General features: G+C 44.6%; 1 protein-coding gene and 1 pseudogene across 4 annotated transcripts in view; both read right to left on the bottom strand.

The window, feature by feature from the left end:
• Positions 1 to 19,000, bottom strand: part of Mpp7 (membrane palmitoylated protein 7) — a 217,419-nt gene that overhangs the window by 177,274 nt on the left and 21,145 nt on the right. The gene's annotated exons all lie outside the window — the stretch shown is intronic.
• On the bottom strand, positions 432 to 11,736 carry LOC118584606 (annotated as a pseudogene).

Genomic DNA, 19,000 nt, shown 5'->3' on the forward strand with positions numbered 1-19,000 from the left:
CATACACATAGGCCATTCTTTCTAGTGGTACTCTTGGCCAGCAAGGATCTACATATAGTCTCAATTCAAGGTCCATGACAGACTCCCTCCACTGGATATGAAATGGGTTTTATACCTTGAAAACATGGCCACTTCAGCACAAGCCAGATATACCTTAATGATGATTGGTACACAGCCCCATCCCACCCCTTTACATGTGGCTGAAAATAACAGGCTAGTGACAGAACAGTGTGAACCTGCTACTGCTGAATTCATCACCCATTAAATGAGTTAGCTAATTGTCACTAAACTTATATAGTAAGGAAATTGTATATAGAATACTGCAAAAACACAGTAAAAAGACTGAAGTTGCCCCTTTGTGCTCGGGAAGTCCCTTTACTCCCAAGCTTCATGGCATGTTGTACTTCCGGCTCCACAATGTGCTGCCACTGTTACTGTTTCTCCTCCTCCTGATCTTCCTTCTGGCTCCCCGGTAACGGAACTTCCAGAACCTTCCCGCTCAGATGCCATCTTTTCATATGCCATCTCAAAGAGTTTCAATGATGCCTGCTGAAGTGAAGAGGCTGCCTGTCGATTGTTTCCTCCTGTTCCACTGTCCTTTCCAGCAAGGAGTTCTCTCTTTTTGGAAATCTCTTCCCTTAGCTTGTTGCACTCATCAGCAGGTAACCTTGGTTTCCGTGTCATGAATAATTCCTCCAGCCATATTAACTGCTTCAACATGTTCCTTCTTTCTCCGGTCTCGCTCAGGGTATTTCTCTGCGTTTTTCACCATGTTTTTCAAAATCATCTTTGCTTAGTGCGACAGAAGACTAGATCACAATCTGTTGCTCACGTCCTGTTCCTTTATCTTTGGCAGAAACATGTACAATCCCATTGGCATCGATGTCAAATGTAACTTCAATTTGAGGGACTCCACGAGAGGCTGGGGGAATTCCAATCAAAGTAAATTGTCCTAGAAGTTTGTTGTCTCCAGCCATCTCTTGCTCTCCCTGACAGACTTTAATCTCTACTTGAGTTTGTCCATCAGCAGTGGTAGAAAATACCTGGCTCTTTTTGGTTGGAATGGTGGTGTTCCTATTAATAAGTTTGGTAAAGACACCTCCTAGAGTCTCAATACCCTGAGAGAGGGGACTGCCATCTAGGAGTAGCACATCTGTGACATCACCAACCAACACACCTCCCTGAATGGCAGCTCTGATAGCTTCAGCCTCATCAGGATTAACAGCTTTACTTGGGGCTCTGCCAAAAAGATCTTGCACAGTCTGCTGAATCTTGGGCATCCTCGTCATGCCACCAACCAGAATCACTTCTCCTATGTCACTCTTGCTGACTTCTGCATCTTGCATAGCTTTCTGGCATGGAGCAATAATCCTCTTGATTAGTTCTGTGACCATGCCTTCAAACTGAGCTCGAGTCAGCTTCATATTCAAATGCTTGGGTCCAGAAGCATCCATTGTAAGGTATGGCAAGTTGATGTCAGTCTGCACAGATGAGGAGAGTTCACACTTAGCCTTCTCAGCAGCTTCCAAACCTTCTGAAGTGCCATGTTGTCTTTGGTCAAATCAACCCCTGTCTCTCTCTTGAACTCCTTGACAATATGCCGTAACAACGCTTGGTCAAAGTCTTCACCACCTAAGAATGTGTCCCCATTGGTGGATTTCACCTCAAATACTCCTTTCTGAATTTCCAGGATAGAAATGTCAAAGGTCCCACCACCTAAATCAAACACAGCAATGACTTTTTCTTCAGACTATTCCAGAGCATTGGCCAGACACTTTTATTTCTTAGTATTTCTCATCTGCAGTTGGCTGACTCCAGATGCCACACTATGGGTATACCTTGCCTGGTATATCATGCAGGCATGAAACCTGGTTGAGCTCTGAACTGACTTAGCTGGAATGATGGGATGGCGGTGACCAGCAAAATCTCCCCGAGGTGACTGAGATTTCAATTAATGCTGGGGTTTGCTTTGATGAAATCAAACACGCCATCCCTGAGTCCCCCAAACCCTAGAGTGTAGGAGCTAAATAAAATGTCACTTCAAACTATGTTAGTTCCTTTTCTCAGTACTCTGACCAAATGCCTGATGAGCAGCGACTTCAGAGCAGCATGATTTATTTTGGCTCACACTTGAGGTTACAGGCCATCATGGTTGGCAGCAAAAATGTGCTCCCATCTGAGCGGTTCAGGAGACAAACAGGGGAATGTAGTCATTCAGATGACATTTCCAGCTTGGGGCCCAGGCCCACAGTTACTCCACAGTTTCAAGGTAGGCCTCCTCTTCCGTTCAACCTCTCTAGAAAGGCTCTGGAGGACATGCCCAAAGGCATGGCTCCTCAATGACTTCTCATCCAGTCAAGCTGACAGTGAGTATTAACAACGTTATCAGCTATCAAGAAAGGTACAAACAGTATGACGAAGACTGAGTATCAATCTATGCTACGGCAACAGCCTGAGTGAACACTGCCTGTAGGAAGCACACAGCATGATAAGGAAACTGCTTCTGACAGTTGGTATAACGCACAAGGTAAATGCTGACGTAAAGGTGGGAGATAAAACTAAAAAAGAAAGCTCTCAAAGGTCAATTTGTGGGATGGGGACTGTGAGGAAAAGGACATTTACAACCAGGGCTTAGAAAATCTGTCTAGCAGTGCTGCTGCAGATGCTGAAGAAGGATGGAGGCACAAAAATGACTCACCAGAAAGCATCCTCTCCGCCAGCTTCACTCACTACATGGGTGACTCCAGGGTGGAAAGTTGATCAAAGGGACACAATGCAAAGTGGTGAGAAAAGTAAAAAACACCAGCACTGGGCCTTCTGAGCAGACAGACAAACGCTTTGTTAACAGGAGGGCAAGAGAGTGCCTGGAGTGTCTGCAGGGGTTGGTTGCTGTCCCAGTCTGAAGAGGGAGTGCCTGGAGTTCCTGCAGGGATGCTGTTTGCATGGCTGTTGTCATTGTCTTAAGAGACAGCCAGGTGCACACCTTTAATCCCAGCATTCGGGAGGCAGAGCCAGGTGGATCTCTGTGAGTTCGAGGCCAGCCTGGTCTACAGAGCGAGATCCAAGAAAGGCTCCAAAGCTACATGGAGAAACCCTGTTTTGAAAAGGAGGGGGGGGGAGGTAGGGCCTGGAGTGCCTGCAGGGGTTTGCATGATTGCTTTCATTGTCTTAAGAGACAGACAGTGAGTGCCTGCAGGGGTACTGTTTGCATGGTTGTTGTCCCTGCAGGTAGAACTGAGCCAACAGACTAAAAATTAAACTAGGTAAAAGACAAGCAAAAGACAGTCAGAGGGATACACAAGGTCAGCTCACATCAAAATGTCTTTACATCTTTAAAAAAATTAATTCTACTTTCAATCTCTTTCTCCAATGGAGCACTTGGCAGAGAAAATCCCTACAAATCACTCAACACTAATAGTGCATTCACTTTTGACAAACTAAGGAATACATTACACAGTATGGATTTTAACTTTATCATCAGTGCATACATTGTACATACATGTAATGCAAAAATGCATACATGCAATTTTAATGGCAATAACAAGTGCAAGTACAAGAATAGGAAGACCACAGTTTTGAATTACCCAGACCTATATTTGAATCAAGTGCTTACTATAATACAGCCAGAGTGTGGCCTGCACACCTTCAAGCACTGGTGCTTACGTGCTCAGAAGCTTAGAAGCCTCATTCAGCTCACCTTCACAAGAGCCTCTTAAGTAAGAAGTTCAAAACTACGCAAGTCTGTAAAGAAAGATGAGGGCTGAGGACCTAAACCTGAGTATGACTGTAAAGTCAAAGGATTTTACATTCAAACTTCAAAGCCAAGCTCTATGGTCTGCCACTCCCTCCAAGCTCTGGGTCTTCCTAATGTCTTCACATAGTTCTGTTACAAGTTTTAACAGGATGCATACTATCCATACACTAAAGGCATTATGACTAATTGCTAGCTTATTTCTCAAGAGGCAGGATCCATTCAAGGACCAAAGCCTTTGCCTACCATCAGCTTTGTGTCTGGTTCCAAGTATCTAGCATGTAGTATATGATCAGTAAATATTTTTTTGTCTCAACTCATTCTGGTTAATGTTTAGACCAATTGCTGTATCCGCCTGGATTGGCTTCATCCTAAACCCTTAGTCATGAAGGATGTCAATGTCACTCCAGATGTCAGGACTAAAGTGCATCCTATGCACTATGTTCTGCCACCTGCTTAGTTCAGAGGCCAGCAAAGGCCAAGGTGGGCCATCACTATTTCTAGTGATTAAGTTTTACTGGAACACACCCATATCTACATGTTTACATACCACCTGAACCACTACAGAGCAGAGCACTAGCAGCAGGGACCAGGAGGGCTAAAAGTATGAACATATTTGCTATCTAGCCCTTTGCAGAAATATTCACTGATCTCACTGTTCACTGGATCCACTCAGTGAGTCAACAACCATAACGTCCTTCCTATGCACCAGCTACTACTGCCTTTGGGCTTTGGGCTTATCATGAAGAACAAACTAAAGAGAGCCCTATTCCCTGCATAGCCCAGCAAGCTAAACCAACACCCAAGCAGCTGGGACACTGACGCAAAGAATACAAAATGAGATAAGCACTAAAGGAAAAGAGAATGTTCTCTCTGAGAGGGTAACAACTGTGAACAGTGAGCAAGCATACCTCCTTGCATTGGGTGAGCAAGGAATTTCTCCAGGAAGATGATATTGAACCCTGGAATGAATCACTCAGGATGGAGAAGAGAGGCTGCAGCCATCTGTGAGACAAGGCCAGGCCAGCAGAGGGTCCACCATGAACCTAGCTCTGAGAAAGAAAAGCACTAATGCGGAGGAGGGAGGAGAAGCCAGAGCATGTGAGCCAAGAAAATCACCGACTAACATTCAGAGTAGGCAGGGGTCCCAACTCAGAACGCACATTTTTAGATTTCTAAAGTACTTTGTTATTATAAAAACAGTTTTACAAGCTTACATTCCAGATTCACACAGGTGCCCCCCACACACACATTGGCCTCTAACTTTGTAGGTGAAGTGCATAAGGGGTAGATAGGAGGAGATACTTGGTTTGCTGTTCCCCACAGCTCAGGGAATGTAAGGAGGAGAGTGCAATCAGACCTGTGCTACCCCATCTTCCGGGGTTGCAAAAACACCACCAAAAGGGGCTCCGCCTCTAATCCCATCTGCTGCTCTGGAGAAGGACCTGCTCTTCCACAGTATCTGAACCTTCCAAGCATAATGATGACCAGTTACCACACCACAGCTAGGACCAATAAAGCATTCAGCTTCGCAAACAAATCAAATACCGTAAAGGAGACCGTTCTTCCCCAGCTCCAGACTGACCCGTCTTTATCACACACAGACCCATAAAGCTTTCCCTAACCAACAAAACACAGCAACTAATCTGCATAATGTAATGTTTCTTTCCAGTGGTACCTGAAGAAGGGTAAGAAGACATAAGGGGCTGGTGTTTTAAAAGGAAATGGAGTTTTGTTACAAAATAAACTCATTTTTATGTTACAGATAAAAAAAGTATTTACTCCTTTATATCAGAGTCAATATTTTTTCAGAAACATAAAATGGTAACAGTATTTAAAAAAAAAAAAAACTGTTCTAGCGCTGGGCATGGTAACATATGCCTTAAATCCCAGCCCTTAGGAGGTAGAGGCAGACAGATTTTTATAAGTTCAAAGCCACCACGTTCTACACAGTGAGCTCTAGAACAGCCATGGTTATACAGTGAGACCCTGTCTCAAAATACACAATTGTCCTCAGCACCTCAGCCATATGAACACACTCACTCCACAACTACTTGACAAAACTGACATTCAGACACAGGGTAGAGATGTTTTAACACCCTGGCATGGCCCCTCCCTCTCAGTGACGATACCCTGGGTTAGTGCACCATAGAATGCTTTGCTGAAAGGTAGAACCTCTCTCCAGCTCCTGAGTACATTGTCTGTGGGATGTCTTATCCTCACAAATTTAATTTCTCATTGCCACAGAACATATAGCTAAAACACCTAAGAACTGTGTTGCTGGGAAAAACCAATGACCAATAAGCCCTTAGCACGTGATATCTGCTTCCTTGGGTACACATAGTGTTGAGACAGAAGTGACAGCAGCCAGCATCTCTTGGGATCGCCTCTATGTAAGGCTGGCTTTCTACTTAGTAACCTCACTTGTCCTCACAAAATGCTATTAATACCAATTCTAATACACACAGAATGAGTTCAGGAAGGCCAAACATCTTTATTCCACACCTTCTGTCCTGGTTATTCCACACACTGTCTAGAGGTCAAGGATTGCCTCTGTATAGTTGAGATCATGGAGATTGTGATTATAAAATACTCCACTTGCATAAAACTTTCTTCATCTGACTGACCTAGGACCTCTGGTGGCCGATGGAGAAGGCTCCCTGAACATTCTAATCCTACTGTTCCAACTCTAAGAAGGGATGAAGGGCACCAGGCACGGTGGAAGACACTTAGAATCTCAACACTTCAAAGCCAAGGAGGAGGATCACGAGTTATAGGTGGCCTGGACTAGATATGAAACCCTGAGGAGGATGGAGAGACAAAAGGAGGGGAGAGGGCAGGAAGGAAGAGCAGGGCCAACAAGATGGCTCATCGGGTAAAGGCACTTAGTGCCCAAGGCAGGTGGCCTGAGTTCAGTCTCAGAAATGCACATAAACACCGAAGGAAGAATCCTCTCCATGAGTGTGCTGAGGACATGCACTTCCCTTAACAGGAAGCATCTTGGGAGCACCTTCTGTGCACAGGGCTGATTCACAGCCTCAGACTATGACAGCAGTAGATGCTCAACCAATTATGCCTGAATTTAACTGGATTGCTTATGAGTCTAGGCAAGGCTTAATAAGCCCACACTGGGTTACCATGCTGTCCCCAGTATCTTCAGACAGTACCACAGAAGTCAATCTAGCATGGCCTTCTCTAAATCACCACCAACATAAGGGAATAACTGTCCAAAAACACCATCTCCAAAGTTTGGATATTTAAAATATAAAATGTTTTTGTCCTTCTGGGTTTGGGTTACCTCACTCAGGATGATATTTTCTAGTTTCATCCATTTGCCTGCAAATTCCATGCTGTCATTGTTTTTCTCTGCTGAGTAGTACTCCATTGTGTATATGTACCACATTTTCTTAATCCATTCTTCAGGAGACAGGCATCTAAGTTGTTTCCAGGTTCTGGCTATTACAAATAGTGCTGCTATGAACATAGTTGAGCATGTATCTTTGTGGTATGATTGAGCATTCCTTGGATATATGCCCAAGAGTGGTATGGCTGGGTCTTGAGGTAGATCGATTCTCAATTTTCTGAGAAACCACCATACTGATTTCCACAGTGGTTGTACAAGTTTGCATTCCCACCAACAATGGAGGAGTGTTCCCTTTGCTCCGTATCCTCTCCAACATAGACTGTCATTAGTGTTTTTGATTATAGCCATTCTGATGGGTGTAAGGTAGTTATGTACATGGTATGTACTCACTCATAAGTGGATACTAGATATAAAGCAAAGAACAACCAGACTACAACCCACAAAACCAGGGAGGCTATATAGGGGGACCCTAAGAAGACTGTGGCTTATAATAAGTTTTGGGTTTATTCAATTAATGGGCAAACCTCAATGAAACATTTACTATTAGGATAAGAATTTGTACTGTATCAAGCTGATAACAGGAAAAATAAATAAATAAAAATGAAAAAAAAAATATTTAGCACATCAAACCACATAAAAACAGACAATTGTAGTTCAAACTTTGACTAATGAAGAGTGCTAAGACCTAGACAGAGAATCTGACTCAAAAAGAAAAAGACCTACAGAGAGTTAGGAGATGTGGAGCCAAAGGAAATATCGACATGGCACTAGCCAAGCCCACACTCCTCGGGGGCTCAGCTTTTTCCTCTCTGCAAAACAGGCAGGTTCGCCTAGTGTCAATTCTGTTGCTGTGATAAAACACCCTGGGGATGGGTGGGGGAGAGCAACTTAGGGGAGAAAGGGTTTAAGCAACTTCCAATTCCAGATTACAGGCTATCATTGGGAAACATCAGGACAGGAACTTGAAGCAGCTAGGCAGTATCACATCCACAGTCAAGGGCAGAGACCTAAACCTGGGAATGGTAGCAGCCATTGTGTTGGTCCTTTTTACATCAATTAATGCAATGGAGGCAAGCACCCACAGCATGCCCACAGACCAATCTGATCTAGAAAATTCCTCATTGACATTCTCTTCCCAGTGATTGATTCTAGAATGTGTCAAGTTGATAATTTAAAACTCACCAGCATATACTCACTTATAAATGGATATTAGCTGTAAAGTAAAGCATAATCATGCTACGGTCTGCAGACTCTGAGAGGCTAAGCAACAAGGAGGACTTAAGGGAGGACGCAAGGATCTCCCTGGGAAGAGGAAACAGAATCAACTTCAGGGTGAACTGGGGGTGGGTGGGGGTGGGAACAGAGGGATCAAGTGAAGGGGAAGGGAGGGAGGAAATACTGGGAAAGACACTGGAATTGACGAGCATTCTGGGGGTGAGGTAGAAATCTGGTGCAATGGAAACTCCCTGGAATCTACAAGGGTGACCCTAGCAAAGATTCCTAGAAATGGGGGACACAGAGCCTGAACCGGCCATCTTCTGTAACCAGGCAAGGCTTCAAGTGGAGGAACTAGAAGACCAACCCAGCCACAAAACCTTCGACCTACAGTCTGTCCTGCCTGTAGAGTGTTCTGGGACCAGAGCATAGCAGAGTCCTCATCAGAGAGACCAGAGAGACTTCATCCAGCAACTGATAGGAGCAGACGCAGAGTCCCACACCAAATATTAAGCAGAGCTCAGGGAGTCCTGCAGAGGATGGAGAGGAAGGACTGGAGGAGCCAGAGGGGTCGAGGACACCACAAGAACATGGCCCACAGAATCAACTGACCTGGACTCAAGTGGGCTCTCGGAAATCAGGGAGCCTGTATGGGGCTGACCTAAGTCCTCTACACATGTTACAGTTGTGTAACTTGGTGTTCTTATGGGATTCCTAACAGTGGGGATGGGGATGTCTCTGGCTCTTTTGCCTGCCTTTGGGGCCCTTTTCCTCCTACTGGGCTGCCTTATCCATCCTTGATGTGAGAATCTGTGCCTGATCTTAATGTAGTTTGTTATGCCTGATTTGGTTAAGGTCCCCAGGACACCTTCTCTTTTCTGAGGGAAGGTGGAGGAGGTGTGGATCTCAAGCAAGGGGAGGTTGCAGGGAGAGATGGGAGGTGAGGAGGGGAAGGAAGGGGAAACTGTAGTCGGGATGTAATATATGAGAGAAGAATAGATTTTTTTAAGAAGAAGAAAAAACTTCACCATCACAGAGTGAGTTCCCCAAATCCATCGCAGCTTCCCATTCAGTGATGTGACTTTAAGGTTGACAGATACCACTAGACTCTCAGGTGGTCCGTACATTTAAAAGAGTAAAAAGCTCCAGGTAAAAGTGCATCGAGCTAGCCCCAAACAGGAGGATTTTAACACAGGGAAGGAAGGCCTTAAACCAAACCCCACTGAACCACTAACCACACCTTCATCTGGCAAAAGCTCCCAGGATGCCAAACCTGGTTATTCTCAATCATTCAGGAAGCCAACCATTCTGAGTCTCTAAGTCGGCAGTTCTCAACCTGCGGGTCTTGACCCCTCTGCAGGGTCAAATGACCCTTTCACAGGCAGAGGTCACCTAAGACCATCAGAAAACACAGATATTTACATTACGATTCATAACAGTAGCAAATTTAGAGTTATGAAGGAGCAATGAAATAATTTTATGGTTGGGGGTCAACACATCATGAGTAACTGTATTAAAGGGTCGCAGCAGTAGGAAGGTTGAGAACCACTGCTCTAAATGGTTTTAAAATATTATTGTAACTGTGAAAAGATAAGAGAGAGAAGGAGGGCAGAAGAGATGGCTCAGAGATTAAGAGCACCGACTGCTCTTCCAGAGGTGCTGAGTTCAATTCCCAGCACCCACATGGTGGCTCACAACCATCTACAAGGAGATCTGGTGCCCTCTTCTGTATACATAATAAATAAATAAATCTTTAAAAGAGAGAGAGAGAGAAGGAACAATTATGGACAGCAACTCCAACTTCCCTGTAGTAGTCCACAGAGGAGCAGAACATGGATGTCTGAAGAGTTACCTGTCTACTAGGCTCTGCCGACATGTGACCTGTCCTTAAATGTTCAGTAGGATGTGGGTATATTTACTGGAAAAGGTGTGTAAAAATTATCATACAGCCACAAGTTAAAAAAAAAAAAAGACTGGCAAATCTGCTGAGTGGAGTTCCTGGATCCTGCCAGCTAGACACCTTCGCTGTGGTGACAGAGAATGAGCCACTGTCCTCTGAAATAAGTGCTTTTCCTCTAGTGCCCATAAATGACATGCTTAGTGGGGCTTCTCCAACCACGTGCTTTTGAGACGTTGAATGCAACACTGTAACTAGTGGTGTGGACTGGACTAGAATAACACTTCCAAAGCAAAGCTGCTGGCCTCTTCATAACCTGCAGCTGCCCTGTTTTAATTTTTTTCCGAAGAATTACTTGGGCAGGAGGTTTGGCTCGGTGGTAGATTGCTGGCCTAGCATGTGCCAGGAGTTCAGTTCTATCTCCAGCAAATTCAAAAAAATAAAAATAAGTATTAATTGAAGTAGTGTGATTTCACACAGACATAGTCACAGTGGATTAAACATTTTAAGTACGCTCCAATTACTTTGCCCAATATTCTTCAACCATCAAAGGCATTTCCAACATTAACATGGAAACAAAGCAATATGATTTCCAAACTTTACCCATGGCTTTCTAGTAAGTTCAATTGTTCAGTTTCCACAAACCACAAAAATCAATAAAATAGATTATAGACCAACCACACACATGACCCAAGGCTCACACAGCACTTACACTCCCCACACTGAAATACCAAGGCTCAAGTCACAGGCTGCAAAGCAGGCACCTAGCCAGTATCTCCCCCAAACGGAAACTAAGTCCCCACCCTCTGTTCCTGGTCTTCTAAGTGCCATCAAGCTCTGCATCATAAATCCTCAAGAGCTATAGGCTGCCCTCAGCCTTCACCTCCTGCATGGCTCATCCACTCCTGGCCACATACCATTTAGGTTATACTTAAGAATGTAAGTTTTTGCCCAGGTCTTTCAAATAATAGGCACTCAATGGATCCTGGTGAGTCAGCCAGCTAAGGTGTTTACACAACAGACTCCTGAGGTATTATTGAACCAGAAAATGTTGGTGGCACAGCCTCTGATGCCAGCTCTCAAGAGGCGGAGGTGAGAGGATGGTGAGTTCCAGGCCAGCACTGGCTACACACAAGACCTTGTCTCAAAAAGAAAAGGAAAGAAATAAAACAAGCTATAACTACCACCTTCATGCCACCATCTCCAGCTTCCTGTACCTACCTTTACCCCAGGCCCACCTATTAGCCAAGTGCCGTGTTCCCTTAGCACACCAGCACCCCAAAGCTAACACACTGAAAACTGGGTGCCTCTCTGCTACCTCCTAAAGCTGCTCATCTGCCCGCACAGCCTGTCTGTCAATGGCATGACCACCATCCAGATACCAAATCACAAATCTTAGAGTCTTACTTCCTTACCGTTCACACCCAGCCAATCACCCTGTCTGGCCATCTTCCTACTACATCCTGAGCAAGCCACTCCCACCTGATCTGCAATGCCACCAGTGTACATGTCTATGCCATCACGTTCTACTATCCAAACCTTCCTAGCCAGTCTCAGCACGACTATCCGCTTCCTACTCTCTACAGACATGAAAGAAAAATCTTCCCATGTGTACTTGTGTGCACCTAACATATAGAAACATTATCTACCAGATATATCACTGTGTCTCTTGGAGTACCTAGTACACAAAAGAGCCACAATAAACAAATAATTATGAAGATTCAGTCATTTGTTAACTATTCCTGACCAAAAAGACCATCATGTGCTTTTACCCCAAGCATGAACACTTACAAGGAGTGGGCTTTATTGTGGTATGGCCAACCCAGAAAGGATTTATAACTACTTACAACTTATAACTACTGACATGAGGAAAGAGCTTCTGTGTACGCACACAGTGCTCAACTTGCTGGTAGCACATAATATTGATAAACCACTGTGAGTTAATGCCACAAAAATTAAACAGGGCAAAGGGAGGTGTTTCAACTATTGGAGCCCATCAGGCTCCAACTGAGAGCACCAATCCAAAGCCACACAGATGGCATCGCTGAAGTCCCCTCATGGCTCACAAAAGGGGGAGGGGCTTGTAGGAAAGGGAGGGTGACAGGGATGGGAGATAAGAGAGGGTGGGGCTGAGAGCAAGCAGAATGCACTGGATACGTGTATAAAATTGTCAAAGAAAAAATCCAATTAAAAAAAGAGGCTGGCCGGGCAGTGGTGGCACATGCCTGTAATCCCAGCACTCGGGAGGCAGAGGCAGGCAGATCTCTGTGAATTCAAGGCCAACCTGGTCTACAGAGCTAGTCCAGAATAGGCTCCAAAGCTACAGAGAAACCCTGTCTCGGAAAACCAAAAAAAATTTAAAAAAATATTTAAAAAAGGGTATTTGGTTGGCTTTCTTTTTAAAATTTATTTAATGTCCACACAGGAACACGTGGTATGTTCCACATATTTCCCCCTTACCCACCTGCCTCAGTTAAAAGCAGAGTGGGGCTAAAGATGAAAAGACTATGAAAAACAAAGACCCCACAGGGACAAGCAAAGGAAAGGCACCCCAAGTGAAGAACTATGGCTGCCGGTAACAGGCAAGCAGGTGCGTGTCCGTGTGTGCCCGGGCCAGAATGAAGGGACAGCAGTCAAAAGACCAAAGAAACTGACTTGATTACACAACAGGTTTGTGTTTTGAAAAGGATAAGGCTGACTGCGCTGAGGACAGCAGGACATGAGGAACAATGGAACAGGGGAACGGATCCAGACTCCAGAGGACCTGCACCAGTGGCAGCATTCCAAGTGTACACCTGTCCCAAGCCTCCCACGGCTCTCCACACAGAGGACTGTTATGACCACCTCAGCCGACATGCTCAGATACTCTCAGGCATGTTCACAGTCCCAAGGTCCTGTAAGTGGGAACTGTTCTAATGGGTTAGAAGGAAGGAGCCTAACTACGCACTCAGTACACCAACTGCAAGTTGCCCTTTCCAGCTTCCAGCTCATGAGTGGAGACCACATCTGTCCATTCCACTATAGGTCCAGTTCCATAGTTCTGTTTGCTTTCCACCACCATCTCTGAAAAGTTCCAACACTGGCAGGACGATTAACCAGGAAGAAATCACTTTACAGAGAGAGAGAAAGCCCCAATGCACTTTCCACGGAGAATAACAAGTCGGTTTTCTTGAATAAATAAGAAGCTGGGTGGTGGTGGCGCACACCTTTAATCCCAGCACTCAGGAGGCAGAGGTAGGCAGAGGTAGGCAGAGGTAGGCAGATCTCAGTGAGTTCAAGGCCAGCCTGGTCTACAAAGGGAGTTCCAGGACAGCCAGGACTGTTACACAGAGAAACCTTGTCTCAAAAAACAAAACATAAAAAGAAAGAAAAGAAGAGGAGAAACTTCTGCCCATATTGGAAGGAACTCAGGCACGGGTCTGGAATCTACTGGAATCTACTCAAAGGATGCAGGGGATGAGGATAATGTTATTCCAATACAATTGGTTTGCTGCTGGTTTGTAACAAGTGGCACAGTGTAACTGGGATTTGGAGTGAGCCCTCCAGTACAACAGTGCCAGGCACACACACCACCCGTCACACCACCACTGCTCTCTGAACCTCGGCTTGTTCCTCCTCAGGACAGTCGTGTTTTATACGCAGAGCTTGGGGAATCTCCTCAAGAGCCCTCCTTCAGTCATCCTGGCAACAGTCTCGCATGACATCAAGAAAACTGTTGATGTGGTTCAGAAAATCCATGGTCAACCTTCAGGAGTCCTGGCCGGCTGCTCACTTTCCTTCTCGTGGTGCTGGAGGCGGGAGCGTCGCTCAGAGAGCTTTTCTAGTATGTCTGTACTGATGCTAGATGGAAGAACGGCTTCACAGCTTCTCCACAGACTGCTCACAGACTGGCAATCTCTGCATCAACTTCAAACATCTCTCCATCAGAACTCTGAAACTTAATTGAAGGCATGGTGTTCAGCTCTGGGACAAGAGATGGGAGCAGGGCTGTGTCCATACAAAAAGAAAAGGGAGAAAGACAAGACCACTAGGGATCTTTTGAATACAGGTATTACCACAGGAAAATGTCCAACAAGCAGGATTAGATTGGGGTTGATGGAGGCTAACTAGAAACCGAAGAAAGCAGGCCGGCATGTCCAAAGCAGAAGTGTTCTTTAGACAGAAATAAATGGCCGCAATCTCTCCAAGAAGTAAGTCTGTGCACACAAGGCATGGAGGTTTTATAGGACAGAAAAGGGGAACCTTTGGGGATGGGAATGTCCATCTGCAGGTCAATTCCTCTGCAGTCTGGAAGTGGAAGATACCTTCAGGTTTGGTATGTAGGTCTCCTCACTGGAAGCTTCCCCAGGAGTTACCAGTCCAGTCAGCTTTCCTTCCAGAACTTCTCGGCCCACCTGAGGCTTTTGGGTAATTACCCCTTCATTCCAGATCCTGAGGACAGATATGCAGGGAATGACATATTCTCTCACTGGCTACTTCCTGAAGAAAGGGAACCGTGGAAGTAGGGGCTAGGTTCTGTCCCCAGAATCTAAGGGGTCATAGGTTGTATTGACTTTATGTAGCAGGAGGAGAACTTTAACTTGATCAGCTGCCATAGATCATGTGATCCCATCATCATGTGCTCGCCATCATCATGTGCTCCAGAAGAAACCTCTGAAAAACAATCGTTAAGGGGCTAAAAACAGTGAATTGATTACAAAGTGGAACAGAGATTGCTGAGGAATTGGGGGGGGGGGGGGAATAAAACCCAGTGAGAGGAGGTGGGTGCCCATAGACACAGGCTCCCCATATAGGGTCGAGGACAGACTCACATTGTGTCTCAAGGGGCTGGGGTGAGTCTGGTCAGAACGGGAAGGATGCCAATGGTTAGTAGGTTGGAGGACAATGATGGCTCACCATGTGGGACTGCAGAGAGAGTAAGGAACTGAAAGAGACTAAAGAACTGGGGCTATCCTGGGACGTCAGTTATGGGTATAGAACCTGGAAAAGGGTCAGTTGTTATGTAAAGATGTAGCTTCAAAGGGGTGTAGGTCCATCTTGATGAGGGGACACTGACAGCCCAGAAGCCCTGGGCCTTAGTGGGCAGACAGACCTAGCAGTGAGGTAAGGGTAATTGGCCACCTTTAAAGGTTAGCGAGTTCTGTTTAAGAGAGGTATCCAGCTCTCTTGTGTGGCGAATAAGGGGAATAGAGTCCATAAAAGGATCAGATCAAAGGAAGAGGGGAAAAATAAAGGGGTTGTGGCTAGAAAAGGGTATTTCACTTTGAAAAGTCAGAGATGAGGGCACCCTAACAGGGGTGACGGAAGGTGGTGCCCATGAAACACAGGCTGATTTGATCCAGGAGGAACTTCTGTAAAACACTTGAAGGGCAGGATAAAATGTAGGGGGATAATAAGGAGGAACAGAATGAGCAAGTGGGGGAGCCAGGATGGGAGGGACACAAAGCCCTTCCTTCCGTGGGAGGAGGCTTGTCACTGAAGTTTTGTCTTTGGCTCCATCTTGAACAAGCTTGGATTTGCTGGAGCAGAAGTAGCCCTGCTCCTGGAGGAGGCCTTGAATCCCATCCTTAAGGGTAGCCAGAGGACCGAGTCCTCTGATTTTGGAGTACCACATCAGTCAGAGAATTCAATGGGTCCTGAAGGATGCTGAGCTAATCTGAAATTTCGTTAAGGTTTTCTGAGGGCTGGTGACTGAGGATAATTGATGCAAATATGACTTCAGTTCAGCTGTTTCAGTTGGAATTCTGGAAAAAAAAAAGCGTAGAGTGGCAAGAGGTCACTCCAACTGCTTTTAGGGGCCTGGAGGCACAGAGATCTCTTGCTCATATTCATTCTCTCTCTCTCTCTCTCTCTCTCTCTCTCTCTCAACTGCTTTGAGCTGACTAAAGGAGTGCCTCAGAGGAGGGCCCATCTACGGGGCCACAATCAAACTTAACACAGGGCAAAGATCCAGAGCATAAGATGACAGTATGCATCCTTGGAGTGTGTTATGTGAGTAAGGTGGCATCTGGAACACACAAGGGTGAGACTGTGACACTAGTGTAATTCCTACTGAGAGAGTGGTTAAGAAAACAGTCAGGGCAGTTTTGCCTTTATTAGAGGGAGAGAATGGGCAAGAAAACCTGTCCAAAACACCTTCCGCAGACTTTGTTGTAGGTGTTGATGAGACTGCTGATTTCTGTCACTGTTGTCCATTACAAGATATAAGGCCATCCATTTGGTGAAAGTTTGAGACATTTTTCATTGGCCAGCGTAAGTTCAGAACCAACCATTGGGTCTCCTCTATCACACCTTTGTGAGGAGCATTAAGAGATGACTTCAATGAGGAAAAACTTTTAACATCATGATTAACATGTTTTATTTAGGAACATGAAATGTCATTGTACAACTGGCTGGCTAGACCATGTACCAGAGCCCCATAGAAGGCTAAGGTACCTGTAATGAATTGTTTGCTACATCAGTCTCCAGCAAAGGAATAAGCACCTGGAAGCTTTGCTAGAGATGTCAGTTACAGCCAGAGAAATAGAATCCTATTGTTTGATGACAGAGCATCTGTCAGCTCCCTTTAATCAGGGGATGTGGATGGTTAGGGTACAGAAAGCCATATTATAACTGTGAGAAGCACTCTTCCAGAACTAGTGTTCCATAGTTGGTAAGTACAGCTTTTAGATTTGGCCTCTGTATTTAAGAAGGTAAGCCTGTTTTTCTCAGCTATAGATAGACACTGTAGGGATGACGTAAACCAAAAAAAGTCTTGTCCTATATCTGGACTATATATATATATATATATATATATTTATTTATATATAAATAATCAGGTAGAGGATCACTAGTGAGACATAGTTGTCCAAATGGCATTTCATATGATTATAATGTCTGAGGACTGCAGTCCCTTGAACTGTTAAAGAAATATGCTTTTTAATCTTGATTATGCCTTTTGGATGAGTATTTAAGACCACACAGGTAGCTGCAGTAGCCTGAATGAACATGGCCCCCCTAGGCTCGTAGGGAGTGGCATTATTTGAAGGGACTAGGACATGTGGCCTTGTTAGAGAAGGTCTGTTATAACTGAAGGAAGTTGTTACTGGGGGTGGGCTTTGAGGTTTCAAAAGCTCAAGCCAGGCCAGTGGCTTACTCTCCCTGCTGCCTGCAGATCCAGATGTAGAACTCTCAGCTCCTCTCCAGCACCATGTCTGCCTGGGTGCAACCATGCTTCCTGCCATGACGATAATGGACTAAACCTCTGAAAATGTCAGCCAGCCCCAATTAAATGTTTTCCTTTATAAAAGTTGCTGCGGTCATGGTGTCTCTTCACAGCTATAAAGCATCAACTAAGACAGTAGCCAAAACTAATTCTTTTGGTTTTGTACTGTTACGGCCACTTGAAGATGCAGCCCTTGGAGGTAACTGGGCTTGTGAGGAAACTCCTTCTCTGGAGCCTTTTTACAACTTGTGCATCATGGACGATGTGGAAAGGCCTCGCTTGGCTTGGCTGCAGTTTCCCCTGGCAGCACTGAGGAAATCTTTCCTGTGTGTATACCCTCCTCTTTGTAGACAGGATGCTGCTTACAATCCATTGCTTAGGGTTTCCATGTCTTCTCAGAACAAAAGAACAGGTGACTTCCCACAGTTGCAGAACATTTCTAGAGATGGACTACAATCCCCTGGGACCTCATTGGCCTTGGAGAGGAAAGAAGAATATATTCTTTTTAGTCCCTCTGACCACATTAGAATAGTGTCCAAGACTGGTTATTAAACATCCAGAAGATCAGTCACACTGATCTGGAACTTTTAACTACTGTATATTTTAACAGATAGATACTTCTAAATAAACTTTGATTCAATATACATTTAGCCAGTTTTTGTAATTGTTGAGCTTAGGTCTTCGAAACTTTAATATCACCTCTAAGTTTTATCTTACATGCCTTAAATAACTTACTCAAACCTTTATAACTCGAAATCACTTTCCAGGTTGATTTTCTTTTACCATTCTGGAAACACTCATCCATCCAACTTAATGTTCACACATAAATCCTTCTTTACTGAAACCAATTTCAACCTTTCATCCTTGTAACTTTTTTTTTATTTCTTAATACCATGAGACACAACTGCATTAACCAATAAGTGAATTTACTACCTGTTCTTCGAATTTCTCCCTGAGGGAGAGGGGAACAAAGCAAAGTCTGTCCTCTCCTTATAAGGTCCCAATGACAAACCAAAGCTCAACTTCATCACCATCCACCCTGGGAAACCAATGGGTTCACCGGGCTGACTTACAGAGAAGGGGAGGGCATGGCCTTAGTTTACTGATGGGAGTGTGGGTGACCCAGAAGCAGTCACATCAAGAAGGCTTTACACAATACGTATGATGATATTTTATAGACACATATAATGATCTCTCTCTCTCTCTCTCTCTCTCTCTCTCTCTCTTCTTTTTGTCTATATAAAATCAGCTGAGATGGCCTGTTCATTTCTTCTTTTTGAGAAGGCGTATTAACATTTAACAAGTCCCTCTTCAATCATTTCAGACCAGCATAGCTGAAGGTATGAAATATTAATCACTTAAATCAGAAGACAGGACACAATCCCTGTATTGGATCTTGAAAAACCCATTTGTTCATCTGTTTATTTTTAAAGAGGCTGTAGTGGTCAAAAATATTCTTAAAATCCTTAAAATGTTTGTATTTATAGCTTTTATGTATAAAACACATTTAAAAGCCAGACATAAATTATTCTTATCTAAAGGGAGGGAAATTGCCCAATAGGAAAAAAA

Source organism: Onychomys torridus, chromosome 5 (assembly GCF_903995425.1).
Source record: "Onychomys torridus chromosome 5, mOncTor1.1, whole genome shotgun sequence".
Classification (NCBI taxonomy): Eukaryota; Metazoa; Chordata; class Mammalia; order Rodentia; family Cricetidae; genus Onychomys; species Onychomys torridus.